Source organism: Lucilia sericata, unplaced genomic scaffold, assembly GCF_015586225.1.
Source record: "Lucilia sericata isolate MDLA Ls3-8-SP2 unplaced genomic scaffold, ASM1558622v1 Contig000145F_arrow, whole genome shotgun sequence".
NCBI lineage: Eukaryota > Metazoa > Arthropoda > Insecta > Diptera > Calliphoridae > Lucilia > Lucilia sericata.
In genome coordinates this window covers 407412-428421 of record NW_023994177.1, presented here as the reverse complement: position 1 = coordinate 428421, position 21010 = coordinate 407412, and the positions used below count along the sequence as shown (strand labels likewise).

At 30.1% G+C, this 21010-nt stretch overlaps 1 protein-coding gene and 1 pseudogene across 3 annotated transcripts in view; both read left to right on the top strand.

Annotated features, from left to right (window-relative positions):
* The window catches only part of LOC119601163, a 164888-nt gene that overhangs the window by 85230 nt on the left and 58648 nt on the right, over positions 1-21010 (top strand). The window lies entirely within an intron of this gene.
* Positions 5970-6542, top strand: LOC119601164 (annotated as a pseudogene).

Below are 21010 nucleotides of genomic sequence, written 5' to 3'. Positions count from 1 at the left end.
GGAATAATGAAATGGTGGGTAGAACCACAAAGATTCTATGGGGTGACCCTGATGAGAGCAAGACGAGAAATCTCCTCAAAATGAGCAAGTCTGAGGTTAGTATGATGGTACGTATTCTGAGTGGACACACAGGATTACGAGCACATCTATACAAAATTGGACGTGCGGATTCAGACGAATGTAGAGCATGTGGAGAGGATAGTGAAACTCTGGAGCACTTTCTTTGCCATTGTCAGGCATTCGTCGAAGTTAGATCCAAGTATCTTGGATGTGATGTTATTCCGGAAATAACATTCTTAACCAACACCGATTGGAAGATTCTTAGGAATTACGTCCAGGAAACTGAGTTTCTGAACATGGAAAAATAATAGATTCAGTGGACAATTTTTTTTTCTTGAATTGAGCGCACAACAGGCCCGATAGTGGCCTAGGTGTATTTCTTCGGATTTGATGTAGTATACATCCTCCTATCAACCTAACCTAACCTAACACTACTTGGAAGATTCTTAGGAATTACGTTCAGGAAACTGAGTTTCTGAACACTGAAAAATGATTCATTCAATTTCCTTTTTTTCATGATAAGGAGCGCACAACAGGCCCGATAATGGCCTAGGTGTATTTTTTCGGATTTGATGTGGTATACATCCTCTTATCAACCTACCTACCTGCCTACCTATTGCTTAAAATTATTTTCATGATCTAGCGATAATTAGAAAGGCTTTATACTATACTTATGAATGAATTTGTAGATACATGCATTTTTAAAAAAATATATATAAATAGAAAAAATTTACAGGAGAAATAAAAAACTGAATAAAACGAAACAAAAAGATTATAAAAATGATTTTTTCACAATAGTATCTAACAACAATGATACATTTATTTTTTGACGAATAAATATTCTTTCAGCTGTTTCTGTAAGTTTTGTGGAATACGCCCTTTTAAATTCGACTTTTTTAAATCAAAAGGGCCTAACAACGGTTTAATATTTATAGCTTGAAAGCAATTAATGATATAATTATACTGAATGTATACATACATACGTTCTATTTATCGCAAATACAAACTTTGTTGGAAATGGCTAATATCGGTTCATAATTACATCAAAACTCGTGAACAAATTCAACATCAGCATCCTTTATTGGCCAAGAATCATACTGTAAAGTATCGTTAAGATTAGTTTAAATTTGACTCTAGTTCCCATATAACAACCTCTGTCATTAATTAACTATAACAGACAAAACCTTCTGAAAAATTCTACTTAAGCGATGAATAAACTAAACTAGTATAACCCCTCTATCAAATTTAATATGGATCAGACCATTTAAAATTTGTATTTGACTTACATTTATAATTGACTTACAAATATTTTAATCGTGATAAAGTGGAACTAAGCCACGTTAAAGTGAAACGAGATGAATAAACTAAACTAGTATAAGCATAAAAAAGTATTGTTTTATTATATAACCCCTCTATCAAATTTAATATGGATCAGACGATTTAAAATTTATATTTGACTTACATTTATAATTGACTTACAAATATTTGAATCGTGATAAAGTGGAACTAAGCCACGTTTTATGTGAACTATATCTTTCAAATTGTATTAAAAACTAGTTTATTTTTAGAAAATTTATTGAATAAAATTATATTAAGATAAAATTCGAGATATATGTTTTTTTTTTAAGAAATTAATATATCTTTCAAATCCTGTACAGTTTAGCCAATAATCCCTCTTTTAAAAATCACTCTGATGTTGAAAAACCTCGTATTAATAGCGATATTCAAGTTTTCTCAGAATAGATCCATTATTGGACTTATATTCGACTTTATATTGAACACCAGTTAATGTTAAAGTGATTTTTCATGTATTAATATAAGATATTGATATAAATTTTAATATTTCAAAACAGTGAGATGTTGGGTACATCGATGAACTTAATTTCTATAAAATTGGTACATATCATATGGAAGCGAATACCTAAATATAGAATTATTTAATTTAATTAAAATTTTGCCAAAATTGTATATATCATGTTGTTACGCCCTTTTGATTGTGGAAAAAACTAATTTGTTATTACGCCCTTTTGAATTTAGTTAATAAAGTCGGAGTTTTTGAGAGTTCTGAAAATTTCTAAAAATATGTATTTTTATGCTGTGCATCATTTTCAATTAATAAGTCAATTTTAAAATTTTTGGTTACGCCCTTTTGCATTTTACGTGACGATATCAGTTATTGTGTCATTCTGAAGCTGCCAATTCAATATGTGTGTAAAAAAAAAATTTTTTTTTGATTTTTCTACAAACAAACCGCAACCATTTGTAAAAACACGAAACACCCTCATACACTACACAACAGGATTGCACAAACGTAAAATATTTGTATTTTTGTCAAGCCGCTTGTGTAGTCTATTTGGCCCTTAAGTAACACAAAATCGGTATTGTAAGCTATACATTTTCTGTGGGGAATCTATCATATTCATATACTCGTACTCAGGATGCACTTATTACATCATGCTCATAATTTTATTTATTTTCAAAGAAAAAATACTTTATTTGAAACACAAAATAAAAAGAATTAAAAACATGACGCTTATTTCAAGAAGGAGTAAATAAAATAAATAAAGAAGAAACCTATTTCAAGAAGAATATTCTGCCTACACCCCAGCTAAATCATCACCAATATCAAATACATACCATCCTGAAATCCATATTTACAATGGCCATTTAAAGCAAAACGATTGCAAATCAATTCCAACATAGTATGTTACAAAAATTGTAATCTAAAAATGTTATGGGGAAATGAACAATATCCAGCGAATGTAGCAAAAAACCTGAAACGCCATTGCCCTGTGAATGGACGGTCCTAGTGGCTCTTGACCTGTCGAAGGCCTTCAACACTGTCAGTCACGCCTCACTCTTCGAGGATATCCTGCAATCCACAATGCCCAACTACACGAAGAGATGGATCGTGAATTATCTGAGTGGCCGTCAGTCGTTCGTAGAGTTTAGAGACAGACGCTCCAAACCCCGTAGAGTTAACCTGAAACGCCATTGCCCTGTGAATGGACGGTCCTAGTGGCTCTTGACCTGTCGAAGGCCTTCAACACTGTCAGTCACGCCTCACTCTTCGAGGATATCCTGCAATCCACAATGCCCAACTACACGAAGAGATGGATCGTGAATTATCTGAGTGGCCGTCAGTCGTTCGTAGAGTTTAGAGACAGACGCTCCAAACCCCGTAGAGTTAAACAAGGTGTTCAGCTCCAACAAGATTCCCAAGATTTTATATAAAAATAAAACAAAAGTATATTTCAAATTTAATGAAGATGAAGATCTCTTTTTATTTAAACCAAAATATTACCTGGTGGAAGTAGATGGTTTTTAAATGTAATATGCACGTAGTGCTTGTGTCGTAGAGAAATCAAAAGTGATTTATAATGTCAAACGAAACAAGCATACATTTGGTGGCAAACCATATTTAAGCACCTTTAGCGGTTTACTCGTTAGAATCTTCCAACAAAGTTGCAATAAAGAGAAGCTTTATAAGTTGTTATAAAAAGTATTACAAAAAAAGTAGTTACATCAATTCTAAACACTAGGTGTACCTTAAGGTGGAGTAATAACCCCACTTTTGTATAACATCTACCTTTCTCAGCTCCCCACACCTCCACAAGGCGTGGACGTGATTTCATATGCGGAAGACTGTACAATTATGGCGACGGGCCACAATATTGATGAAATATGCGTTCTGGTGAATGGTTATCTCCATGAAATACATCAGTTCTTCACTGCGCGTAACCTGCAATTACCACCAGCGAAGTCGTCAACAACACTTTTTACCACCTGGACGAAGGAAGTAAACCTAACACCTAGGCATCGTGATCGATGGAGTCCAAATTCCGACCGTGCACCACACAAAAATCTTGGGGGTCACATTTGATAGCCCCTTTACTTCCTCAGCTCACGCCACTGCAATCACGCACAATTGCGAAGTAGAAACAAGGTCCGATTGACGATTGGTCGGTCAGTGGTTAATTATGCTGCTCCAGTGTGGTCACCTTCGCTTAGGTATACCCAGTGGAGAAACATTCAAAGCTGCAAAAATGCCGCGCTAAGGATGTAACGGGCTGCTTACAAATTACCTCGGAATATCACCTGCACGAGGAAACAAAGGTCAAGGAACGCAATGTCATGTTGACTAAACAGTTCCTCCTGGGATGTCATCGGAGGAGTCATCCTAACTTTAACATCACACAGGTGGATACTCCCCCGAGCCATGTCAGGAAGGATCTTCACATATACGAGGAATACATATGCAGATATGTGCAGGATCCATGGGATCAGTCCTCGTATACGGTAGCTTTGAACGACATTCATTCATTTTGATGTAGAATCCCCCAATTAGATTATTGTATTGTTTTAGCTGTTACAACAACAACAAAAACCTCAAACATGTAAAAGTTTAATCTTGCAAATATTTTGCTAACGATTGTGAGCGGTTTCTTTGAAATTTGCAGTGCAAAGCAATTTAAGCTTTTTAACAGCTGATAGAAGTCAAAAATTAATGAAAGTTTATGTTTGATTTTTTTCAATAATCTTTGGAAGAAGTTGCCCAGGAAATAACTTGGACTGAATGTAAGACGTTCGCCTATTTATAAGTAGATACCTTACTTTCCATCTATGTATACGGCCTCAACAACATTAATTTTTTTGTAACAGTTCCGCGGTTTGTAAAAAAACACTTATTTGTTTAAAAAAAACGTACATCTATACTTGGTGCCTCCTCCAAATAATCAAAGAACATTTATATTATATATTGTCCACTTTCTGTTTGGTTTTTCACTTTTTAATTTGTTTGGAATAATTTTTGACTCTTTTGTTTTAGCTTCATTTATTTTGTTGTTTACAATTGACAGCTGTTTTAATGAGAGAATTGCAAAGTGCTTGTTGTAAAAGTTTTGCAATTTAAACAACTGTGTTCGTAATATTTTTATTAGTATTAACTACACATATATTTTTCATAATTTCTCAAAGTATTTTGTCCTTTTTATAAATGTGGCAACGTTTTTTACAAATATTTACAATAAAATAAACTTCAAATATCTCGTTTCTTGTCAAAAAATTATATTGAAACAACCTTTTATATTTTTAAATCATGACCCAGCAAAAAAAGTAGTATATGCATGGGTTCAACTGATAATGAACTGGTTCATATTCAGGTGAAACATGCATGATTTTAACATTCACGACGCTATTTCGGTATTTTCTAAGGCTGTTGCGTTGACATGTTATCGATAATTTAAATTAAATAAATATCATCTCTATTAATTTCGTGACATTTGTTGCATTTTATTTGAATTTTATCTGTATCAAAAATGTTTTTTATGTCGGAAAGTGAAAGTTCAAGTGACGAAAAAAATAAAAAAATACCTAAAGCTTCAAAGAAAAATTTTGAGGCAAAGATCGGAAATCTTTAAATTGCCGGATAGTAAGTACGTAATCAACATTTTCTTATAAGCTGGTGAGTATTTCCAAAATCGAAAAAGGTACTTAAATTTTATTTTATTACAGATTTGTTGAATATTTTCGCTTAAACAAATCAGCGTTTAAATTTGTTTTGGAAAAAATAGAGCCCTTAACGAAGAGTAGAATACGATCAACCTTTATATCCAACACGGTAAAACTTGCAACGACATTGCGGTTTTTGGCGCAAGGATCGTACCAGTTAAGTGTTGGCAATGACTTCAATCTTGGATTATCACAATCCACAACTTCTTTGGAAGAGACTTTAGACGTTTTGCAAAGGGTCATATGCCCACTATTTATTAAATTTGAGATGACAGAAGAAGAAAAGGCTGAAGCTAAATTAGAGTTTTTTGAGAAAACTGGATTTCCGGGAGTTATTGGCTGCGTAGATGGAACGCATTATTAAAATTTTTTAGTTCTTTTAGATTTGTGATCACAAAATGAGAATTAGATTTTTAGATGCTCGATATGCTGGATCATCTCATGATTCCCTAATTTGGAATATTAGCAGTGTAAAACAAGTTCTACGTCAACGTTACGATGCTAGTAAGAGAAATTGTTGGCTTTTAGGTAATATTAAAAAAAGTCATATTATGAATAATATTCTTATTGGATTTTATAAAAAAAAATATTTTTAATACATGTAGGTGATGCTAGCTACCCTCTTGAGCCATATTTAATGACACCTTATCGGTCCACTATAGAACAACAACAAACATGCTAAGGCCAGAAATATTGTAGAAAGAACAATTGGTGTTCTTAAAAATCGTTTTCACTGTTTACTTGGAGCTCGCCAGCTTCATTATAAACCTGCAAAAGCAACAAATATTGTAAACGTTTGTGCGGCATTACATAACGTATGTATAGAATATCACACTGATATTGGAAACGACTCGGGGATTATAAATAATTCTGAAAATATGAGTGATAATTTTGAAGTTGATCACACCTAAAATTCACAAAATACTGAAGCTTCAGAGATAAGAGAACAAATAAAAGCAAGTTTTCTGTAAATGAAATTCAGTCTTTTTATTATAATGTATATTAAAAACTAGATAAAAATTCATTTTTATAAAAAATAATAAAGGAAGAAATAATTAAAATACATTAAGTACTACATACATTGCTTTTCTAAGACCTCCAATTCTTTTGTTTTTATTTCCATTTTAATCTTCTTTAGTTTCATTTCAAATTCAAATAATTGCTCGTCCCTTTGGTGTTGCCTTTCCATCATACTAATTTTTTTTGTTCAATCTCCCACAGCTTTCGCTGATACCGACTTGACTCTTTCATGGCATTTTTTATATCGGTCATAGTATTAGAGATTTCACGGAATATTTTTTTTTTGCATGTCGGTGTGTTTTTCCAATAATTCCTGGTGTTCAATATTCTTATGAATTTTAATTTTTTTCTTTTTATTAGGTGTTTGTTGATTGGGATTGTTATTAATATTTGAAGTTGATGGCAAAATATCTTCTTCATCCAAAATATTTTCCATCAAGTTTTCGATTTCTTCACATCTATTTTGAATTTCATGTGCTTTACCTTCGGGATTTAATTGTTTTTGGAACTGCATTAGGTTAGCTGCAGCTTCTTCCAATGATGATAGTGAAAATTGTTTAAACGTTCCGCCGCCCGTTGCGTTTACTTCGGCTTTATTCTGAGCCAATTTCTTTTTCACTTTACATTAAAAATCTCTCCACACCTAAAAATATATTGCGCATTAAAAAAATTAAATAAAATAAATTTATTGATTACCTTTTGCCAACCATCGCTATCTCTAATAGGTGGCCCAATAGAGTTCAGCTTAACTGCGATTTGTTCCCAATCGTTTGCCAAGCATGGATTTTTTTCCAGTTCCGACATTAGGGTTTCAAATTGCTTTCCGTTGGTAATTTTTATTTTTTTCTCCATTTTTAATTAATTCAAACTTTATTTTATTAAATTCACCGACACAAATGTTAAGTTCTTGTAAGAGTCGTCGCCAAATCCCGTGTCGACAGAAACGAAGTCGATTCAACACAACATTGACTTTAAAGCGACTTACAAAATTGCAAATTATTGTCAACAGCAATTGTTATCGATAATGACAATGCAAATACCATTTTTAAGTCGTCGACGCGACTTTGTGTCGACAACGACATACATAATTAGGGTGATTAGCGTGTCATTTATTTTAAATTGCACTATTAAAGCTATTACGAATTAATTATTAATATTTAAATTATTTTTTAGCGTGATTTCGATAAAATTAAATATGAAAAAACATTAAACATTCATAACTGATTTTGAATTGCATTAAAATTCATTCAGTGTAAAACTACCCATTATATTTAAAAATTCGTTAAGCAGTCGGTCAACTTGGTTTTTTCTTCTCATACTAAGTAAGATTTTAAAATTACTAATTTTAACAAATATTAAGTACAAAAATCTAATAAAATTAATGGTATTTTTGATATTTATTGTATGAAATGCACGTTTCCCTTAAATTATTGTAAAAAATGAAAATTCCTACATATATAAAAAAAACGACTTAGAAGATTTACATAAACTTTTCTCAAAATTTACGTGATAGATTTTTTTAATTTTCACAGTGGATTTCGACATGTATGTTTTGAACAAAATCTATATACAAATATAAAAATTAATGTGTGTTTGTATGTTTGTTTGTTTGGAGTTTATAGACAGCTAAACGGCTGAACCAATTTTTCTGAAATTTTCACAGTCTCTTCCTGTATGTCTCAAAGGAACTATAGGCTACTTTTTACTTCAATATTTTAAGTGGGCGACGTGCCACGCCCACATACAAAATAAGTATTAAAAGTCGCATACATATCTCAGAAACTGCAAGAGCTACAGTCCTCAAATTTTGTATGCGAAACTTTCACATCCATATGAACACATGAGAATGGGCAGCCTAGCTATAGTGGGCGTGGCACTTCCCATATAAAGAAAATCTTAAATTAGTATATCTGAGAAAATATAACAACTAGAGTCCTCATTTTTTTCGGAGGAACTTTAGTATAAAATTGAATGTTTAGGACAAAACATGGGCGGACTAGCAAAAGGGGGCGTGGTACCTCCCATATGAGTTATATATTAAAATTCGTTGATCTGGGAAACTATTGGAGATAGAATCTTAATCTTAATTTTTCACAAGGACCTTTAACATCCACGTGAATATTTATGAGAAAAATGGGTGGACTTTCATAAGGGGGTTTTGGTACCTCCTATATGGATCTATATGTATAAAAATGAATGTGTGTTTGTACGTTTATTTATTTTTTGTTTGTTTTGGCCTTTATAGTCAGCTAAACGGCTGGAGCGATTAATTTTCATAGTGTCTTTCTGTACGTCTGGAAGGAACTATATGCTACTTTTTACTTCAAAATTTAAAGTGGGCGACATGCCACGCCCATTTACAAAATAAGTATTAAGCTAATCTCAGAAACTTTAAGAGCTAGAGTCCTCAAATTTTGTATGGACAACATTAACATCCATATGAATATATGGGAATGAATTAGCAGCCTAGATACAGTGGGCGTGGCACCTCCCATATAAAGAAAATCTTAAATTAGTATATCTGAGAATATATAACAGCTAGAGTACTCATTTTTTTCGGAGGAACTTTAGTATCAAATTGAATGTTTAGGACCAAAATGAGCGGACTAGCTACTTTTAGGCAGTCTTGGTACCTCCCATATGAATTAAGTACAAAAAATTGTGTATCTGGAAAGCTATTAGAGACACGAAGAACTCTGGGCTTGCAAAAAAAAATGCAAAAATTCGTATATCTGGGAAACTGTAAGAGCAAGAATCTTCAAAAATCGTAAAGGAAGTTTTTTAATTATTATAACTTTAGGATAGCAAAACATACTTGGTATAGCTTAGAGAAATGAAGATAAAGAAAATACTTAAATTAATGTATCTGTAGTAAGTATTCATATAATTATTTAGAGCAAATTACCAAGATCTGCAACGTGAAATGGGATTTAGAGAATTTGGTGGCAGAAAATTTACCGTATCTACAACTAGAGCAGAAAATGGCATACAATACAATAATGCCAGCAATTACAAATCAACAAGGAGGATTTTATTCCATTGATTTATCATCTCCTCCAGTAGGTTAGTGGTTAGTGTTCTAGTCTGGTAGACCGGAGGTGGTGGGTTCGATTCCCACCTGAGGCACTGGTTAAGGAGCGCACAACAGGCCCGATAGAGGCCTAGGTGTATTTCTTCGGATTTGATGTATATACATCCTCCTTTCAAACTAACTAACTAACTATCATCTCATTGATTTTAGCTAAAGTTCGATCACAAAAGAATATTGCCTTAGACATTGCGTCATCAGGTATTGCAGCAACACTTTTAGATGGAGGCAGAACTGCGCATTCTGCACTCAAATTACCATTGAAAACACAATTTTCTAAAGATTATGCATGTAATGTTAAGAAAAATTCTTCAATGGGTAAAATCCTGCAAACATGTAAAATAATAGTGTGGGATGAATGCACCATGGCCCACAAATAATCCTTAGAATCACTTGATCGCACTTTAAAGGACATGAGAAGTAATTCTAATTTATTTGGAGGTGCAATAATTGTTTTAGCGGGTGATTTTCGCCAGACACTTCCTGTGAAACCTGTGCCTCGTTTCTGTAACTCTCTCATCGAGAAGTTTCTCGCATGAAACAGTGAAATTGAAGAAAAAACAATGTGAATTGAAACAAAACATCATTTCTCACATGCATGTGTTTCTGTAAGAAAATTTTATGAGAACTATCTGTCATTTATGTTTTTTGACGTAAGTTATTGGAAATTTGTGAGTAAAAGTGTTTCTGTAAGAAAATTTTGTGAGAAGTTTCTCACTGAACTGTCAAAAAAACTCACATTTTAAAACGGTGCAGTAAGTAAAATTTTGAGTAAAAAAATTTAATTTAAACATGAATTCTATGAAATAATGAAAAAGTAATGTTATATTTATAATTAATTAAGATTAAAATAAATATTGTTCACTAATTTTTGAAAATAGGAGGAATTTCGGATATATAGAGGCAAATGCTAAAAAAGTACGTGGGCGTAAACTTAGAATTTGCCAAGGGCGAATTTAGTGGAATAATTTTTCGAACAATTTTCATTTAATGTCTATACATTTTGTTTATTTGTTCTTCGTTTATAAATTTGTTCGGCAATTTTTGTTTTCTTATTTTAATTTTTATGTTTTTGACAGCAGTTTTATTGAAAATTTCCAATGGCAACGTAGTTCGTGTAGCCTCTTTCACTTTAAGTTACAGAACAGTTTTTACTCACAAATCGAGAAACGATGGAATTTTTTGTTTCACACTTCTCGATGTAAGAACTTCTCACTAAAAGTTATAGAAAATGCTTGCCTGAAATCATCATATCTCTGGCAACATGTTCACACGTTAAAATTGACAACAAACATGCGTTACTGTTGCAAAATTATGATTCAACTTTAGGTTTTGCAAAACAATTGCTGGATTTAGGATATGGAAAAATGCCAATTGACCCAACCACAAATTGTGTAAAGTTTTGCAGGATCACACAATCAAAGGAAGAGTTAATAAATTGTGTTTTTCCAAATCTTCAACGTAATTTACTGGCACAGAAGAACATTGACGTTAATTGTATCAATAATATTATTTTGAATAGAAACTTTGGCAGGATCACACAATAGGCAATGGTTATGTGAGCGTGCTATCCTGGCACCCAAAAACATTGACGTTAATTGTATCAATAATATTATTTTGAATAGAATCGATGGTATTTTATAAACATATAAATCCATCGATACTGTTACAAATAATGATGATGTCGTAAATTATCCTGTAGAATTTTTGAATACACTTGAATTACCAGGCCCTCCACTCCACGAACTCAAGTTGAAAATTGGGGATCCAATTATTTTATTGCGAAATATTGATCCACCACGTCTTTGTAATGGTACTTGATTAACAGTTAAGAAATTAGTGAACAACTTAATCGAAGCAACGATTATAACTGGCCAATATAAAGGAACGGATGTCTTACTACCTCGGATCCCAACGATAACATCGCAAATGCCATTCGACTTTAAACGGTTGCAATTTCCTATAAAGTACTGCTCAAAAATATAGCGCACATTTTGTTAGGTTTTTATTCTTTTTATGTTATTACAATTAATTAAGTTAGAAAAACATGATTGATGGCAAATTCAAGAACGAAGTCCAGTTTATGTAAAAAGTATCGAAATTCGGCGTAAGACGGCAAAATGACGGTAATAGAGCTTTTTATACAAAACTAACCATAAAAACTATTTCAAAATTATAGCGCACTCTTTGAAATAAGTTGAAACAATATTGAAAAATGATCATTAATTTTAAAGTAAATTACTTTATGTCAAAATATGCCCCTAATTGATCAATAGTCCAATTTTTTTTAATTAGGATTATATCTTGTGACATTGGAGATAACTTTGAAATGAAATTTTAAAATTTTTTTCCCAGTCTGACCCTCCAACATGGGTCACTTTTTGGCAGATTTAAGATTGTGATGATACAAATTGTAATAATTTTATCAAATTTCACCATAAAATCTTAAAAAACTTGATTCTAATGTTTAATAATTATCTATGGAATAATAACACATCATTACTATGATCTGAATATGATAATTCTATGCAAGCTAAACCTCACATATAATATAAAAAATTTAAGAACAAATCCGTTAATATCTAATATCGTATTACATCGATTTGATAACAAATTTGTATACTAATTAAATAAAAATAATAGTTTTCGTTCGAATTGACCTCTATTTTCCATTTTCTGAAAATAAAATTTCCATTTACTGAAACTACAATTACCATTTAAAAGAATTTTAAAAACATTTTTCTTGGTGCTGTTTCAGTTAGTACATGTGCATGTCTTAGCATCCTTTCTCTTTGCCAATTATCTTTTTTTAAGGATATGAAAATACTACGATCACTAAATTTTAACCTTTTGTAGAAAATATGACCATATTATTGGGCCTATAGGAATAGTTCAAATATTAAAAACGCTCAGTGCTATCGCGCGAAATTTAGAAATGTTGGATCTATCAAGGAGATGTTCTCAAATAACATTGACTAAATTGTTATCAAATGTTTATAAATTATATTATGATTGACTGATTAACGATTCATGTCTTCAGAATTTAAAATAGCTGCATAAATTGATTGTAAAATGCAAAAGAATGAATTTGTTAAAAATTCCCAAAATGTTCGCTACACTTAGGCAACTCAATGCCAACTGGGACCAAATGGGTCTTAAAATATAGGGACAGAAGTATTTTATCATCCCGAGATCCAATATTGATAAACATTTCATATAACAATATATTATTGCGAATTTAAATTAAAATGCGCTATAATTTTGAATCAATAATTAAGGACTTGTTTCGCAAAATATTTTCTAGCGCAGTTATTTTGCTATTTTAAAATAAATTTCAATATTGTTTTAATAAACTGGACTATATGCTTTAAAATACCGCAAAAAAATGTTTTATCTAAAGTTTTTTTAATGGTATAAAAAGAGAAAATAATAAACAGAAAGTGCGCTATATTTTTGAGCAGTACTTTACGTTTGGCATTCGCGATGACAATAAACAAATGTCAGGGTCAATCCCTGCAAGTGTGTGGAATAAATCTCGAAAATCCAAGCTTCTCACATCGTCAGCTTTATGTTGCATGCTTGCGATTTGTTAAACCTTCAGATTTGTATATCTACGCGCCTGAGGGGCAAACGAAAAATATTGTATACCCCAAAGAAATAATTATTAAGAAAAATTTTAATTGTAAATATTAAGTCAATTTATTTTAGTAATTTTGTAATATTTTGTAAATTTTATTTTTTTTATGTTATATCGACAGGAGTAGCAAAGCACGACAGGTTTTAGTATATATATATATATATATATATATATATATATATATATATATATATATATATATATATCGAACCATGAAATTAATAATAAAGGGACTTTTTCGTTCTACAAAGGTACTTTTTTGAGTTTTCTTTAAAATTAAACATGAAATTAAGCATTTAGAGCCCGGAGTAAATGAGAATATATAAAAAGGGTACGTTTTGGTCCTTCGATTGTTACTTTTTGAGTTTTCAATAAAATTTAACCTAGAAACATGAAATTAAGTGTGTAGAACCCGGAGTAAATGAGAATCTATAAAAGGGGACTTTTTGGTACTTTTTCGTTCTTCGACTGGTAGTTTTTGAATTTTTTATAATATTGAACCTAGAAACATGAAATTAAGAATGTAGTACCCGGATTAATAATAAACAAAAACGTAAAAACTATAAGAAGCAAAAACGAAGAACTCTGATTGAAATAAGAGTATATAGAATATATATAATAAGGTGTAAAAAAATAGAAAAAAGACTATTAAAATACATATTATTTATATACCCAACAGTGAATAATCAAGTTTATTGAAAATAAATCAAATTTTGGATAAAAAACTAATTTAAAAACAGCCCAGCAATGACTGATTGCAATACATGCAAGTCACCCATTAGAGGTGAGACAGGCATAAAATATGTGATGATAAGTGTGATAAAATATATCACTGTACAAAAAAATATTCAGGAGTGGATCAATACTTAATGGGAATGCTAGAGGCAAATAATTTTATAAGGTTCATTTGCGAGGATTGCATGCAATACATAAGGAATGTTGATCTTGTTTTAGGAGAGATACAAGACGGAGTAAGGATAAACAAACAAAATCTAAAAGAATATAAAAGAGAATTTGAGACATCACTAAAACAAAATGAAAATGAAATAAAACAACTATTGCAAGCTATTGAAAAAAGGTACGAGGAGAGACTCAAAATAATAGATAAAACACAAAAATCATGTGAAAAAACGTTGAAGAAATTAAAAAACTTTACGGCACAATAAAAGATCATGAAAATAAAAACCAAGAAGTATGTAACAATATAGAACAATCAAACGTCAAAATGTGTAATGAAATAAAAAAAGCTTTAAAATAAACAAGTGTCAAACAAAACAAACTATCATTCTCAGATGCATAAAAGAATAATATGGTGTTGCCAGAAGTTAAAAATCAGGTTCCTTTAATTATAAAACCAAAAGAAAAACAAAAAATAGAAAAAACCAAAGATAATAAAAAGGTAGACCCTGTAAACTTTAAAATTACAAATATTGAAAATAGAAGAAATGGTGCCTTAGTGATACAAATGAACGAGAAAAAATAAAAAATTGAAAATGAAATGAGTGAGGAATATGAAATTGAAGTACCAAATGAAATCGAAAAGTCAATTGTTGTTACGAATATAAGTTTCAAATACGAAAATAATGAACTAATTGAAAAAATGAAGAAACAAAATCAAATTCTAGAAGGAAGCAAAATGGAAATTATAAAAATATACGAAATTAAGAGGAATAATAGAAAAATATTTAATGCTAAAATAAAAGTAGATAATGAAACATACCCAAAAATACTATTGGTACAAAAAATAAATATTGGATGGGAAAAATGTAGAATATTTGATGGAACAGAGATAACACATTGCTTTAAATGTAAAGGATTTAATCATAAGTCTGTAAACTGTAAAAATGAGGAAGTGTGCTTTAAATGTAATGGAAACCACAAGACAAAAGAGTGTACTAAAGAATATATAAATAAATGCATAAACTGTATAAGAACCAATAAACGATTGAACCTAGGACTTGATGAAAATCATGCAACCATAAGCAGGGAGTGTCCAGTATACCAGAATAAGCTAAAAATGAAGAAACGAAGAATGGGCTTGCTAGATTAACAACGAAAGAATATACAAGGAATGTATTCAAACATACAAGGACTAACAAATAACTTCAATCAATTGGAAGCAATAGCAGATACAAGAAAGTTTGATTTTATAATTCTAACAGATAAAATAGACGAAAATGAAATACTACTCGATAATTATCAACATTTTGCAACACTTTCAAATAGTTTATTTTAATAAAAATTGGCAAGTGAAACTATTACAAGAAAAAATATGTGAATCGAAATACTGGATAAGTGCTTATAATATTAAATATAAACAAACTTCAATGATAATAGCTGCAGTTTATAGATCTCCTAGTAGTCAAGAACCTGAATTTTATGAAACATTTGAAGAAACAATAGAAGAACTTAACGAAAAAACAACGGATATAATTATTGCAGGAGACTTTACTATAGATTGGTCCAAGGACAGTATATACAAGAATAAGTTGCAACAGATAATAAATGATAATGGATTAAAACAAATAGTAACTGAATATACAAGAATTACGCGTAACTCAAGAACAATAATTGATTATGTCATTACGAACAAAACGAACATTATAATAAATAATAGTAAAATAAATAAAATATCCGATCATGAGATAATTGAAATAAAAATCAGTGATGAGAAAACTAATCATATAAATAAAAGAGAAATAGAATACTTTAAATATAATAGACTAAAATTCCAAAGAGAAATAAATGGCAGATTAAAATTTGATGAAGGCCAAGACCTAAACTACAATGTAAATCTTTTTGATAAAGCTTTAGAAGATTCTATTAAGAGACTAACAATTAAAAAAATAATAAATGAAAGAAGTATTAAAAAAAATAAATGGTTTAACAGACAGTTACAGATTTTAAAGAAAGAAAAAATTATAAAGTATAATATTGCTAAAATAGAAAACACACATCATGCCTGGAATGAATATAAAAGTGCTAGAAATATATATAAAATAAAACTAGAAAATGAAAAAAACGATTATATTAATAGACAAATAAGCAACACCAAAACCAAAAAACAAATGTGGAAAAATATTAAAGACTTAGTCCTAAAGAAAAACCGATCTGTGATACAATCTGTGATTTTTAATAATATAGAGTATAAGAATAACTGTGATATATCAAAACAATTCAACGAATACTTCGTGAATAGTATTAAGGATATAAGAGATAATATAGAACATGTGCAATATAATAATCAAATGAATGTGATAAATGCTAGATTTACTTTTCGTGCAATATCAATTATAGAACTTAAACAAATATGTAAACAAATAAAAAATAAACCAGACTTTAATAATATTAATATCCAAATGATAATAGATAATTGGAATATAATTGGTCGTAATATACTAAAAATTGTAAATAAATCATTGGAAACTGGAATCTTCCCGGACAACTGGAAAACATCAATGATAACTCCAATCGAAAAAATACCAAAAACAAATAAATGTGAAGAATTTCGTCCGATTAATACATTAAAATTATGTGAAAAAATTTTGGAAAAGATTGTGAAAAACCAACTTGAAGAATTTTTAGAAACAAATAATATATTATCCAAATATCAATCCGGATTCCGAAAAAAAATTTCATGCGAAACAACGGTCAATTATGTCATAAACAGATGGAAAAATATTGATAAAAATAAAAAAATTATGCCGATTTTTTTGGATTTTAAAAGAGCATTTGAGACTATCGATAGAAACATCCTTATACGGAAATTATACAATTATGGAATTCAAAATAAAGAATTGAAATGGTTTGAATCATATTTAACAAATAGAAAACAAATAACTAAAGTGAACAATATAAAATCAATCGAAATTGAAAATGAATACGGGGTTCCACAAGGATCAATTATTCATTATTTATATAACTGACATGCCAAATATGCTAAGAAAATGTGAGATAGTATTATACGCGGACGATACTCTAATTTTCAATGAATCGGATACGGATGAGGAATGTGTAAATAATTTAATGCAAGATATGATGACTATAAATAATTGGCTCAAAATGAATAAACTAAAACTAAATGAAAATAAAACGAAAATACTAGAAATAAACATGGACAATAACTTAAACTTCGAAATTAATAATACACTAATTGAAAAAGTAGACTATATAAAATACTTAGGTTTTATAATTGATAAAAATATGAACTTTAAAGACCACGTAGAATACATATGCAAAAAGATTGGAAAAAAATTGGTTTCTTTAGGAGAAAAGAAATAAAATTTCAACTATAACTGCAATAAACATTTACAATACAATGATAAAACCACACTTTGAATTCGGTTCTACAATTCTATATTCATGTCTTACAAATAATCAAATTGAGAGACTACAAAAGCTACAAAACAAGGCTATGAGGTCAATTATAAAGTGCAATAAATTTACACCAATACAAATTATGCTGGACACTTTAAAATGGTTAAATATTAGGCAGCGGCACTGTTGCCAATTTAGCTATTTTCTCATCAAATCTAGCGATTTTTAACCCCATTTTGCGGGGAAAATATGATTTAGCTATTAGCGGGAAATCTAGCGATTTTTCTTTAGATTTTAAGGCATTTTTTATTCATTTATATTTTGATAATATCGCTTAAAAGTTGCTACGAATGACGATATTTACATATATGTATATAAAAATATGCATTCAATGTAAATTATTTGAGTTTTAGCTGTGTGTATTATACTTATTTTGAATGTTCTGAAGAACATAATTAGGAGCAAATATTTGTGCGTACAGGTAAAGTTATACGAAAAACTTTAAAAGGGGTATATTTTGTTGTACTCAATTAAAAAACGATTATTTAATTATTCTAGTCTTTTAGTAAATGAGTGATATGATAATAAAATTTACCATAATTCTAAAAATTAGTGAACATTAGAAATAAGTGACGAAAGGATCGATCCATAAAGTCCTAAAAATTTACAACATTTCTAAGGCGTATAGGGCCGCATATCGATATTGCAGATAAACTTCCCACAAAAGGAGTGTATAATAACAATCTTGGGTGCCCCGGTAGGCTAGTTGGTAGTGTGCTAGCCTGTCAGTCTGGGGGTTGTGGGTTCGATTCCCAGCAGAGATCCTGGTCTGATACACTACAACGGTCGTATGGTTATCGTCACCCTGCTCGGTAAATTATGTTAGAATATAATTTGTAATTGTATTGTAATGGAAAAATAAATAATACTCTTATGCCGAAAATAAAGGATCGATCCATAAAGGCCAGCATTTCGAAATTCAATTTATCTTTACAACATTTCTAAAGCTATCTGTATAGGGTCGCATATCTAAATTAACCTCAACTTGACATTTTTCCTAACCCAAAGTGAAAATATTTAACATAAAAAAAGATTCTCTTATGTGTTTGTTATAAGATGTGTTTGTATCACTATCCCATTCCTACGTATGTATATAGATTTTAGCGATAAATCGCTGACTTTTTAGAATAATATAAAAAATCTGAAAAATTTAGCTAGCTTTTTTAGCTATTTCTTTTCAGAATCATATAATAAATATTATTTTGACGATTTATCGCTAAATTTTTCAAAATGTCTTGAATTTAGCTATTTTCTAGCTATTTTTCAGTCGACTTTAGCTATATTTTTGGGAAAAAAGTTGGCAACAGTGGGCAGCGGCATCAACTTAATACATTGATATTTATATACAAAATGAAAATACTTATGTCAGCCAAGTACAGCCCTATAATCTACGAAATGCGAGACCAAGAATGAACAAAATTTTAATATATTTAAAAGAAATTGTGTAATTTTTGTGAAACATAATATATATCAGAGTTTTTAATAATGTTAAATTAATATTAAAGTAAATCAAAAAGTAATATAGCTCTAAAGATAAAGTATTTGAAATACTATTAAATAAATCATAATAATAATTACGTGATAACCTATAAAAGGGGACTTTTTCGTTCTTCAAAAGGTACTTTTTGAATTTTTGTATAATATTGAACCTAGAAACGTGGAATTAAGCATGTAGAGCCCGGATTAAGTGAGAACCTATAAAAGGGGTAATTGTTCGTTCTACAAAAGGTACTTTTGAATTTTCTATAATCTTGAACCCAGAAACATGAAATTAAGCATGTAGAGCACGGAGGAAATAGGAATCTATAAAGGGTACTTTTTCGTTATTCGACTGGAAACATGAAATTAAGCATTTAGAGCCTGCAATAAATAAGAATCTATAAAAGGGGACTTTTTGGTACTTTTTCGTTCTTCAAAAGGTACTTTTTGTGTTTTTATAATATTGATGTTGCATGTAGATCCCGGAGTTAATGAGAATTTATAAAAGGGGGCCCTTTGGTAATTTTTCGTTCTTCAACTGGTACTTTTTAAGTTTTCTATTATAATGAACCTAGAAACATAAAACTAAGCAATCAGAGACTTGAGTGAATGAAAATGTAAACTGGAATATTTTCTGGTACTTTTTCGTTCTTCAACTGGTACTTTTTGAATTTTCTATAATATTGAACTTAGGAACATGAAATTAAATAAAATAGGTCTTTTGATACTTTTTCGTACTTCAACTGGTACTTTTTGAGCTTTGAATGAAAATTTAAAAGGTACCAGTATCCTTTTTTTTTCTTTTTCTAATTCTTTTCGAATTTTTTATAATATTAAACGTAAAAACATAAAATTGGACACGCAGTTTCCTGATTGTATAAAAATCTGTATGCGATTTTGTTGGATTCTGGTTGAAAATTAAACATGCGTCATCCTGATTTAATGAAAATCTATAAAAAGGCACTGTTTGGTACATTTTCGTTCTTCAACTGTTTTTTCTTTTTTTTTTCTGTAATTATAAAATCAAATTTAAAGAGTTCTTTAAAAGGGGACCTTTTGATATTGCAGATAAACTTACATATATTTACAATAATTATATTTATATTATTCCATTACGATAATGGTAGCGAAGCACACTGGGTAGCTAGTAGATTTATATACCGTTATGTAAAATTGTAAAAAAGTTATGAAGATTTTAATGACAACAATAATCCAAACTTACTTTAACCACAGGCTTAAAATGCTATTATAATGATGAATGTAACTAAAATCTCTCAACCAAATGTCATGATCGTTGGTCTATAATTCTTCCACGTTTATGGGACTCCAGTCTCCCAAGATAATTTTTTTAATTTTTCTCGATGTAGAGCGTAATTTTTAGTTCACAGCTACAGTAAATGATTATTTCCCATAGAAAACTAAGTTCTTTTTTGGAATTTGAGGGAACTACATGCTAAAAGTTATATATCCTTTAAAAACGTTTTTTCCATTTTTCACCAAAATATATGTAAGTAAGTAATAAGTAATTTTTATTGTAAACAAAATCTACCTTCCAAATTTCATAAGGATCAGTCTATAATTGACCCTACCCTACATATAAGGTCCCATTTATAAAGTACTTTAACACCTATTTCTAAAAATACCAGTAAAACAATGAAATCCTGCAAAAATAAGTTTTACAAGAACCAAAATTTTAAGAGGATCAGTCCATATTTGACCCTATCCTTATATAAACACTCTTCCAGAAGCAATTTATTATCAATGAATCCAAATATTAAGTAATATGATAGAAATACTCAACAAACTGATTTGATTTAAAAAAAAGAGTCACTCTTTGA